Source organism: Scyliorhinus torazame, chromosome 7 (genome assembly GCF_047496885.1).
Source record: "Scyliorhinus torazame isolate Kashiwa2021f chromosome 7, sScyTor2.1, whole genome shotgun sequence".
Taxonomy (NCBI): domain Eukaryota; kingdom Metazoa; phylum Chordata; class Chondrichthyes; order Carcharhiniformes; family Scyliorhinidae; genus Scyliorhinus; species Scyliorhinus torazame.
The window spans coordinates 43,320,894-43,330,986 of record NC_092713.1 but is presented as its reverse complement, the minus strand read 5'-3'; positions in this window follow the sequence as shown (position 1 = coordinate 43,330,986).

Genomic DNA, 10,093 nt, shown 5'->3' with positions numbered 1-10,093 from the left:
TTGGAAGGGCTAATGCAGGTAGGGAATATACAGTGAATGGTAGAACCCTCAAGAGTATTGAAAGTCAAAGAGATCTAGGAGTACAGGTCCACAGATCACTGAAAGGGGCTACACAGGTGGAGAAGGTAGTCAAGAAGGCATACGGCATGCTTGCCTTCATTGGCCGGGGCATTGAGTATAAGAATTGGCAAGTCATGTTGCAGCTGTATAGAACCTTAGTTAGGCCACACTTGGAGTATAGTGTTCAATTCTGGTCGCCACACTACCAGAAGGATGTGGAGGCTTTAGAGAGGGTGCAGAAGAGATTTACCAGAATGTTGCCTGGTATGGAGGGCATAAGCTATGAGGAGCGATTGAATAAACTCGGTTTGTTCTCACTGGAACGAAGGAGGTTGAGGGGCGACCTGATAGAGGTATACAAAATTATGAGGGGCATAGACAGAGTGGATAGTCAGAGGCTTTTCCCCAGGGTAGAGGGGTCAATTACTAGGGGGCATAGGTTTAAGGTGAGAGGGGCAAAGTTTAGAGTAGATGTACGAGGCAAGTTTTTTACGCAGAGGGTAGTGGGTGCCTGGAACTCACTACCGGAGGAGGTAGTGGAAGCAGGGACGATAGGGACATTTAAGGGGCATATTGACAAATATATGAATAGGATGGGAATAGAAGGATACGGACCCAGGAAGTGTAGAAGATTGTAGTTTAGTCGGGCAGTATGGTCGGCACGGGCTTGGAGGGCCGAAGGGCCTGTTCCTGTGCTGTACATTTCTTTGTTCTTTGTTCTTTGTTCAATCCTGCCGACCTCTGCGACCACCGCATTGGCGGCAGTCCCGCCTATCCAAGTGCAGGCGGCCCCTGATCCACCCTTGAGGCGGTCAACCAGAATTTGTCACCCGCCGCAGCGACTAAACCTGTAGACTGAACTTTTGCACAACTATGTTAGCTTATCGTTTTGACCTCTGTAAATATCGTTGTTGCTGTTTCATCTGCCCTACATCTGCACGAGCGACACCTTCCTGTGTACATAAGGTCATCTTAGCACATTCTGTATATAGCCACGCACATATACACATCCACACGCACATGCACCTTAATATTTATTATCTCAACACACACAATATAGAAAAAAAAAGGGGGAGAGATGTCATCATATACATCTATGTATACAATGGAGTGCAGACAGGCAGTGATTGACACACAGGATGACCAGTAAGCACACAGAACAGAGAAGCCAATCACCAGACAGGACACGACCACTATAAAGCCAGAGGGCACCAGTTTTCCCGCTCTCTCGGGACCCAGCCTCTGAGACATTCAGAGCTTGTGAGCTAGCCAGTGCCTACACCATGTGGTAGCTAGGTTAGTCTGGTCAGGCTAGAGTCAGGTCTCCAGTCAAGTCAGCATAGTGTCAACCCACAGTTGAACATGTATAATAGTTTGGATGTTGAATAAAATCGTGTTGCATTTTATCAAGTGTTGGAGGTCTGTCTCCCGCTACACTGCATCAAGTGCAGTTCACCTCGACCCAGCCTACCCAACACCTCACAACTCTGAAATAATTGCGCTCCTTCGGTTCTGGTCGCTTCACCGTCCCCACTTTAAGTAGCTCCATCAATGGTGGACGAGCTTGAACTACCCAATGCCTAAGCTCTGAAATGTCCTCATCACTGTTTATCCTTTCTTTCCTCCTTTAAGCCGCTCCTTAAAACCTACCTCTTTGACCAAGATTTTTGCCCGAATATCGCCTCATGTAATTTGGTGTCAAACTTTGTTTGTTAAGACTCCTGTGAGGCATCTTTAGATGTGGTACTATGTTATAGGTGCTATATTAATACATTGTGTCATTTAATAACATTTGTGTGAGAACTTTTGTTTTTTACATGTGCTGAAAATAGTGCTCTTGCTTTATTTTTATAGGTGCAGTTTGCAGGTTAACAGAGTAAAAAAAGGTATCTTCAAACACTATCCCTGGGTTACAGCACTATCGCGCCAGAGGTATCTCCCATCACTACTCCCCCCACTGGATCAATTTAAAGCAGGTTAGAAAATAGCCTCCAAATTCCATTCCCAATACTGCCTCCAGAGAGGGTATTGTTGCGACTGAAACTCCCTACAGACCTATCCAACACTCTTTTGCTGCACATGGATTTGAGAGGGAAAAATTGTACCTCAACTGCTTTTTGCACAATCTCAGGTGTCCCCTGTCCTGTGGCAGGTGGGTTTCTAAACTTTGTCATGTATTTTCAGCACCACGGAATCCCTACGGTGCAGAAGGAGGCCATTTGACCCATTGAGTCTGCACCGACCTTCTGAAAGAGCGCACTACCCAGGCCCACTCCCCGCCCTATCCTTGTAACCCCACTGTAGCACCATCGATCACACACAAGGCGAGACGTAAAGAACTTCAATCGAGGCTTTATTGAGCAGACTTGTTCAGACTCGTTCCCCAGCAGCTCAGTCACAGAATGCAGCTGCTGGGATTAACCCAGGTTCTTATACCCCGCCTATCTGGGTGGAGCCCAGTAGGCGGCGGATCCAATCGGGATCCAGCATCTGTCCTCCAATGGCTCCTCGGCATTCATGGTGTACCGTATTACCCTTAATACATACCACCACACCCACATAGCCTTTGGACACTAAGGAGCAATTTTAGCATGGCCAATCCATCTAACCTGTGCATGTTTGGATGGTCGGAGGAAACCGGAGCACCCGCAGATACAGGGAGAAAGTGGAAACCCCACACAGACAGTCACCCAAGGCCAGAATTGAAGCCGGGTCCCTGGTGCTGTGTGGCAGCAGTGCTAACCACAGTGCCATCCTCCCACCATCATAACTAGCAGGCTGGTTAATTTGTTGTTCCAATGCCTGCAGAATAATAGCTTTCTGTAGCAGCCTGAAAGCATAATCCACAATAATACAGTTCAGCAATAATCAATCTGGTATCAAGGGAAGTGAGAGAATTTTCCTCTAAATATTGAGCCCCTGTAGCAGTTTCTTATATATTCACCATCAGATTTTATATACATGCAAATAATGTCTTATACATTACTCTGATAAAACATAATAAGATGGAATTCAAGGATAATACTAAACTTTAGAACATTTCCCCATTCACAGTGTTTGCTGAATAAACCAGCAGCAAGTAATTACATTTTCAACTTGCTCCACATATATTTCTGCCTCTCTCAAAATGGTAATAAAGGTTTTCCCCAGGGAGGATGGAGAAACATAACCTGTTTGTGATTGACGAGTAACATGCTCCATGTTGATGATTGATAGAAGTACTAAAGTTCATATGTTATTGTGGTAAATCCGTACTTCTTAAAGGGGACCTGCAGCTGCTGCAGTATGTTGATACCACATGTAACTGAACACCTTTACACAAGTGATTATGGTTTGACGAATGCCTGTTGGCAAATATGTTGACTGATTTCCTTGATGAATAACTTATGGATAAACAATGACAGTCAATTTGCTGGGCAGCCTTTGAGATGAGAGCATTTGTTGCCTTGACAGAGTTAATTAAAACTTGCACAAAACATTTTATTAGCAAATAGTGGAAATTGGTCACTGAATTACTTCATTTTTTTTTCTGAAAACCTTTAATTGACAGGACTTTGGGTATCTCAGTGAATCAATAATATTTTATATCTATTTGAAAATGTTGTCGAAACATTAAGCCAGTATGTAAAAGGTTAGTTCAACCCTGAACTGAACTACAAACCCCAAAGCCTATTCATTTCCAAAACTACTTACCTTCCTCTCACTGTTCCCACTTCTACCCCTCCCTCAGCACATCAGTTGCTGAAACCCTTACCCATTTATTAGCCCACTTTAGACTTGATTCTTCAAATGTCCTCCTCCACAGTATTCTATATCTACATTGTACTTCATAACGAATGTATAACTGCCTATATTGTGATCTGTGCTAAATCTTGCTCACATATTGTTGTATTATGTGCCTGCATGCCATTACAATATAAATGTGCTCATCAGAGCAAGGGTTAATGTGGACAGGAGAATAGCACTGACCATGGTATGATATACAGAGTTACATGGTAAGAGACATAGAGAGAACACTCTGGATGCTGCCTTCATGGGAGAAAGAACACCATGTACAACAGTAACCTGGGATCTGTAAATAGATAAAGATTAACAATAAACTGTTGGTGTTTAAATATACAATCCCAAGATCTCACCATTGAGACATCTACAAAACCCATACTTACAACATGATTGGCAGCAGTGCTCCCAACATCATACTGCAACATGGTTGGCAGCGGTGGTCCCAACAGCATACTACAACATGGTTGGCAACGGTGGTTGCTTCAAAAAGGTCATGTCAGTAGAGGCATCAAAACACAACCTGGCGATCAGTGTTGATATTTGGGCGGCACATTGACATAGTGGTTAGCACCACTGCCTCACAGTGCCAGAGTCGCAGGTTCAATTCCGGCCTTGGGTCACTGTGTGGAGCTTTCACATTCTCCCCGTGTCTGTGTGGGTTTCCTCCGGGTACTCCAGTTTCCTTCCACAGTCCAAAGAAATGCAGGTTAGGTGGATTAGCCATGATAAATTGCCCTTAGTGTCCAAAGATTATGTGGGGTTACGGGGGTGTGGGCCAAGGTAGGGTGCTCTTTCGGAGGGTCGGTGCAGACTCGATGGGCCAAATTGACTTCTATACTGCAGGGATTCTATTCTGTGATTCTACGATATGAAAGTTGGCATTTAAATGAGGAATCTTGAAGAGAATCCCATGATGTAAAATATTAATAGCAGCTTAAGTTGGACCAGAGGGACGTGCGCCAAAGAAGAAAAATTAAAGATAAAGTTGAAGAAACTTCGCTCGAAACTTGGAAGTCGAGGAATCCACCAGAGTGAATGGAAGTCGATGGCAAGACCCTGAGTGACACAGAGTAAAGAAACCTTGTTAAAAAACACAGACAGTGAGCAAAACTACCAATATATTCCAAGACCCTGAGTGACACAGAGTTAATGGTCAGTTCACAAGACGGTGAGCAATAATTATACTAAAGAAGCTGTACTTACATTATAGAGTAGGCGGTGGTCCCAAGGACTCAGCAGATGGCAGCAGCGGTGGCCACGCTGCACTGAAGTTAAACAAAATAAATTAAATTCAAATCGGCTGATAGGGTAAAGTACAAAGGAAAAACTACAGAGAAATGAAGATACTGCAGAGTGAAAAAAGAAGACAGAAGAATCACCCTGAAATCGGTCTTTGCAATTCAGAGAAGGAATTGCTGCAGCTTCAAAAGTCAAAACAAAGGGCAGCCAGGATCACTGGAGAACCTGCCAAAATCATAAAATGTGTGAGGCATTCTTAGAGCTAAACGAAAAAAAGAACAAATCGCTCAGAAAAGAAATCCTGCTCTTCTGAAGTTTTGTAAAATGTTTTAAAAACAAGCCCAGAATCGCAGGGAGCCTGAAAAAGCACAGAAAGAGCACAGAGTAGAAATCAACGGCTACACACACCCTTACTTTAAAAAAAATCAATTTTCTGCACTGACAACTTTAAAGGGGCAACAGCATTTAACAGCAAGAAAGAAAATGGCAAGTGGACTGAAAATTACAAGAGACCCCGAGAGAGAGGGAACTCCCAATAAAGCATAGAAAGCAACAGGAGACCACAGAGGCTGAGCAACTAAAAACTCGAGATGGTGGGCTACAAAAGACCAAAGGGTGAGGGAGCCAAAGGATCCCGAACGAGGGGAACATTATTCAAGTAAACCACAAGATGGTTGCCCTCCATGTCATTGCAATGAAATGCATAATAATAATAACAATAATAATCTTTATTGTCACAAGGAGGCTTACATTAACACTGCAATGAAGTTACTGTGAAAAGCCCCTAGTCGCCACATTTCGGCGCCTGTTCAGGTACACAGAGGGAGAATTCAGAATGTCCAGTTCACCTAACAGCATGCCTTTTGAGACTTATGGGAGAAAACCGGAGCACCTGGAGGAAACCCACGGAGATACGGGGAGAACGTGCAGACTCCACACAGACAGTGACCCAAGCCAGAAATCGAACCTGGGACCCTGAGCTGTGAAGCAACAGTGCTAATCACTGTGCTACCGTGCTGCCTACAAAGCCAAAGGGTTTAGAACAAAAGAAAGAATAGTCTGAGAAGCAGTCGAAAGGTTGAAGAATACAGCTTTTGAAAAAAAAAGATTTATTCATTCATGGGATGTAGGCGTTGCAGGTTGGACTAACATTTATTACACATCCCTAATTGCACTTGGGAGGGGCGGGCTAGCCGTGAGTCAACCACATTGACTCTGGAGTCAATTGACAGTGGATCTGGAGTCAGATGTAGGCCAGACCAGGTAAGGATGGCAGATTTCTTCCCTAAAAGACCAGATGGGTTTTTACAACAATTGTTTCATGGTCATCATTGGACTTTTAATTCCAGATTTTTATTGAATTCAAATTGCACCATTGTGGCGGATTTGAACTTGGATCCCCAAAGCATTACTCTCGATCTCTGGTTTCCTAGTTGAGTGACAATACTATTATTCAACACGTCCCCGAATGCTGCTGAAATAGGCAAACTGCAACAACACATGGCAATGCACAGTGAGCAGATGGCTGTGAATGAAGGAAAGCTATCTAAGGTAATTCAAAAGAAGCAAAATGTGCAAAAATTAAATGAAGCTGTTCGACATGTTCACATCGGAGCTGAACTGGAAGATTTAAAGCACAAGATTCAAGCTGAATATATACCTTTGGAAAAGCACGATTAACTGATGTCATCAATGAACCAAGCTGTCCGAGATTTAAATAAGCAAATTTCAGGCACGACACAAAAGTACCAGGAAGAAATAACTACCCTCAGGTCCACAGTTGGTAAGCTGGAGTTGTGAAAATGCACAGATGTACAGCCAGGCAAAACTGCAGGCAGGAAATGCTGGCAAAGAAGTTGCGACCCTGAAAAACTCCTTGAAGAATCAATACGTAGCTATGGAAAAGCATGAGAAGCTAAAAATGTGGTTGAATAATACTTCAGAGCAAGCTGCTTTGGAACTATCAATGATTCATTGAAACCCAGAGTGAGTTGGCAAGATGTCAACAACAAAATAAACAGTTGAAAGAACAGTTGATTGTCCTTTAAGATCAAATGCGAATGGAATGCAATAAGCATTGAGCAACGTGAAGAAATGAAGACTGTCTTAAACAGCAGAATGGAAGCAATGTGGAAGAAATGCGAGAAGATTCTGCAGAATTACAGGATAACTCAGGATGAAACAAGCAAACTTTGCAAAAAGGAAAATATGTTGAAGGGCATTCGCATGCTACAAGAATACCCTAAGGTCAAAGTTTGTTTCACTGGAAAATTGCAAAGAGAATCAAAATGAGTTTAATGTTACTCTGTGCAGACTGAAGAATGGGTTGGCAGGGAAGACTGAACAATGTTCCATATTCCATGAGGAAGCCAAAGGCAAAGTTGAATGGCACAGAGGATGTATTGAAAGTAAAAGCCATAGAACTTTACAAGTTGCAGACAGAGTAAAAAAAGATAAAAATAAGGTTGAAAGCTGTAAAGCTGACGCCTGAAGCGCAAGGCAATACTAGATGGCAAAGCAATGGGTGTCTCAGACATGACTTGAACCAGTAAGCTGAACGAAATGATTCGTAAGGTTGCAAACAATTAAAAAATAAAACAGTAAACACCTGTTTGGCTGAAATTGTGAAACAAGATGAAATGAATGTTCCATTTGCGAAATGAAAATGTCCAGCAAAAACATGGCGGACACCACGGAAAACAGATTTTGCCAGTCCACTTTATCAATGAGCAGAGTGCTTCGGAAGGAATGGGACTAACATACAGGGGGGATTTTTCAACCATTCTCCCCAATGGAGGGTGGTTTCAATGGGAAATCCCATTGAAAACGGCGGGAGCAGAAGATCTTGCAGTATGCCAATGGCAAGCCGCCTTCTGTCGCCGAGATACACGCCGCTCGGGGCATGGAAAATCCCCCCACAGTGTCTGAAAAAAGCAGACGATAGTTAATATAAAGAAATGCAACTCAAAAGACCACAACGAATGAATCAGATGGAGATAACCAAGTACCAGAAATACAGAATACTACTATCATTCCTCTAAATGTGACAGACTAAGCTATGGTAGACCTGTCGAGCTTCAAGACAATTTGAATTCATAAAGTCAGAGCCTTGAAGTGTGGGGAGAAGGGATTGTAATACTCTGTTGGAAGTGAAAATCGGTTTCTATTCAGAAGAAAGGTGACGTTCTATTATGAACTTGTTCACTATTGTAATGTAAAGGTGCCTGGCAGGGAAAGGGTTAATGTGGGACTAGAGAATAGCACTCACAAGGTATGATATATTGGGCGGGATTCTCTGATGCCCGATGCAAATATTGTAATCGGTGACTGGGCTGAGAATCCCTGTTTATGACCGAGTCGGGGACGCCCCCTGTTTTTGGATATTCCGCCCCCTCCAAAACGGCGTCACAAGGAATATGGCATTCCCCGTTGGGACCGTCTCAGGACGTTACCTGAAGGCCCTCCTACGTTGCTCCGCCCCTGATGTGCCGAATTCCCGACGTCTGCTGGCCAGGGGGGCTTCGGCGAGGGGTGGGGGGACTGGTGGGGGAATGGCCCAAGGGTGGGGAGGGGGGCACTATCCGGCAGGTCGGGTCCACGCATGGCCGGCGCCATGTTGTACGGTGCGACCGCTGCAAGTCTTCGCCGTACGCATGCGCTGCCATGGATCCAGCAATTCACCAGGCCTGAATATCGGGAAGGCCTTGCATCTTACATGGTGCAGCTGCTAGCCCCTTACCAGTCAGAGGATCAGTGCTGGGGCCTTGCCGATTTTTCGTCGTAAAACTAGACACTCCCTCGGGACATAGCCTCAAAACCGGAGAATCCAGCCCATAGAATATTATGGTAAGAGACTCAGAGAGAACACTCTGGAAGCAGCCTGCCTAAGCGAAACAGCACCATGTATGGCAGTAACCTGGGATCTGTAAATAGTTAAAGATTAGGTAAGGTAATAATATTAATAATAATGATCTTTATTGTCACAAGTAGGCTTACATTAACACTGCAATGAAGTTACTGTGAAAATCCCTTAGTTGCCACATGTGCATACTCCGCACAGACAGTGACCCAAGCCAAGAATTAAACCTGGGACCCTGGCTCTGTGCTACCGTGCTGCCCATGCGTTAAAGTCCCAGATGACCATACACTGCTTTCCCCTTTGAGGGGGAGCTGACTGGTTTAACCTGAGGATCACCACACCTCAGGCAAGGGGCAAGGTTAAGAAAGCAGGCCTTTTATGAATAATCACAACCAGTACAGCAATTGAACTATGGTAGGCTTATTCTGCAACACAAAACAGCTGTCTAGCCCACTGGGGTAACCCAGTGTCCAACAATAAATGGTTCACGTCATGAATGTCATCATTTAGACATCTAAAGGACTCATAATACAACACATATCACCCTTCAATCTCACTGATCTACATTGGGTCTCAGTTTCCTAACATTAAGTGAAGAATACTTAGGTTTTCTTGTCCCAACCTACCACTGGAACATTCTCTAGCCTTAAATTTCCTCGTTGATGTACAAATGAAGAGAGGAAAAAATAGATAAACCTACAAGGGAGAAGGGAATGGAAAATGCTGGTAGGGTTTGATGAGGAAGGATGAAGCAGGGTGATTCAAGTGAAAATGTCTCCATGGACTGGTTAGGACATGTGGCCTGTGCATCTGCTCTATACTGTTCTATGTGAAGAACAACCAATGGCTAAAGATATTAAATTGGTTTCAATGTGATGGTCCTCATGCATCATTCATTATTTTTGCCTTTTTATTTGAGTGGAGAAGATCAAACATTTTGGCTTGGCGAACATCCATTACAAAGGAAGCGAAACATCTCTCATTTGATAGGACTCCCATTCATTTGTTAATATATTAATTTGCTTTCTCCGCTCTCTGTAATTGGCGCAGCAAAAGCAGCTAAATTAATAGAAGGGGGAAACCTATTTTCACCAACAATGCCAACAAAGGTTTGCAACAGTGAGCCTCTGATTAATGTTCTCATTTTCCATT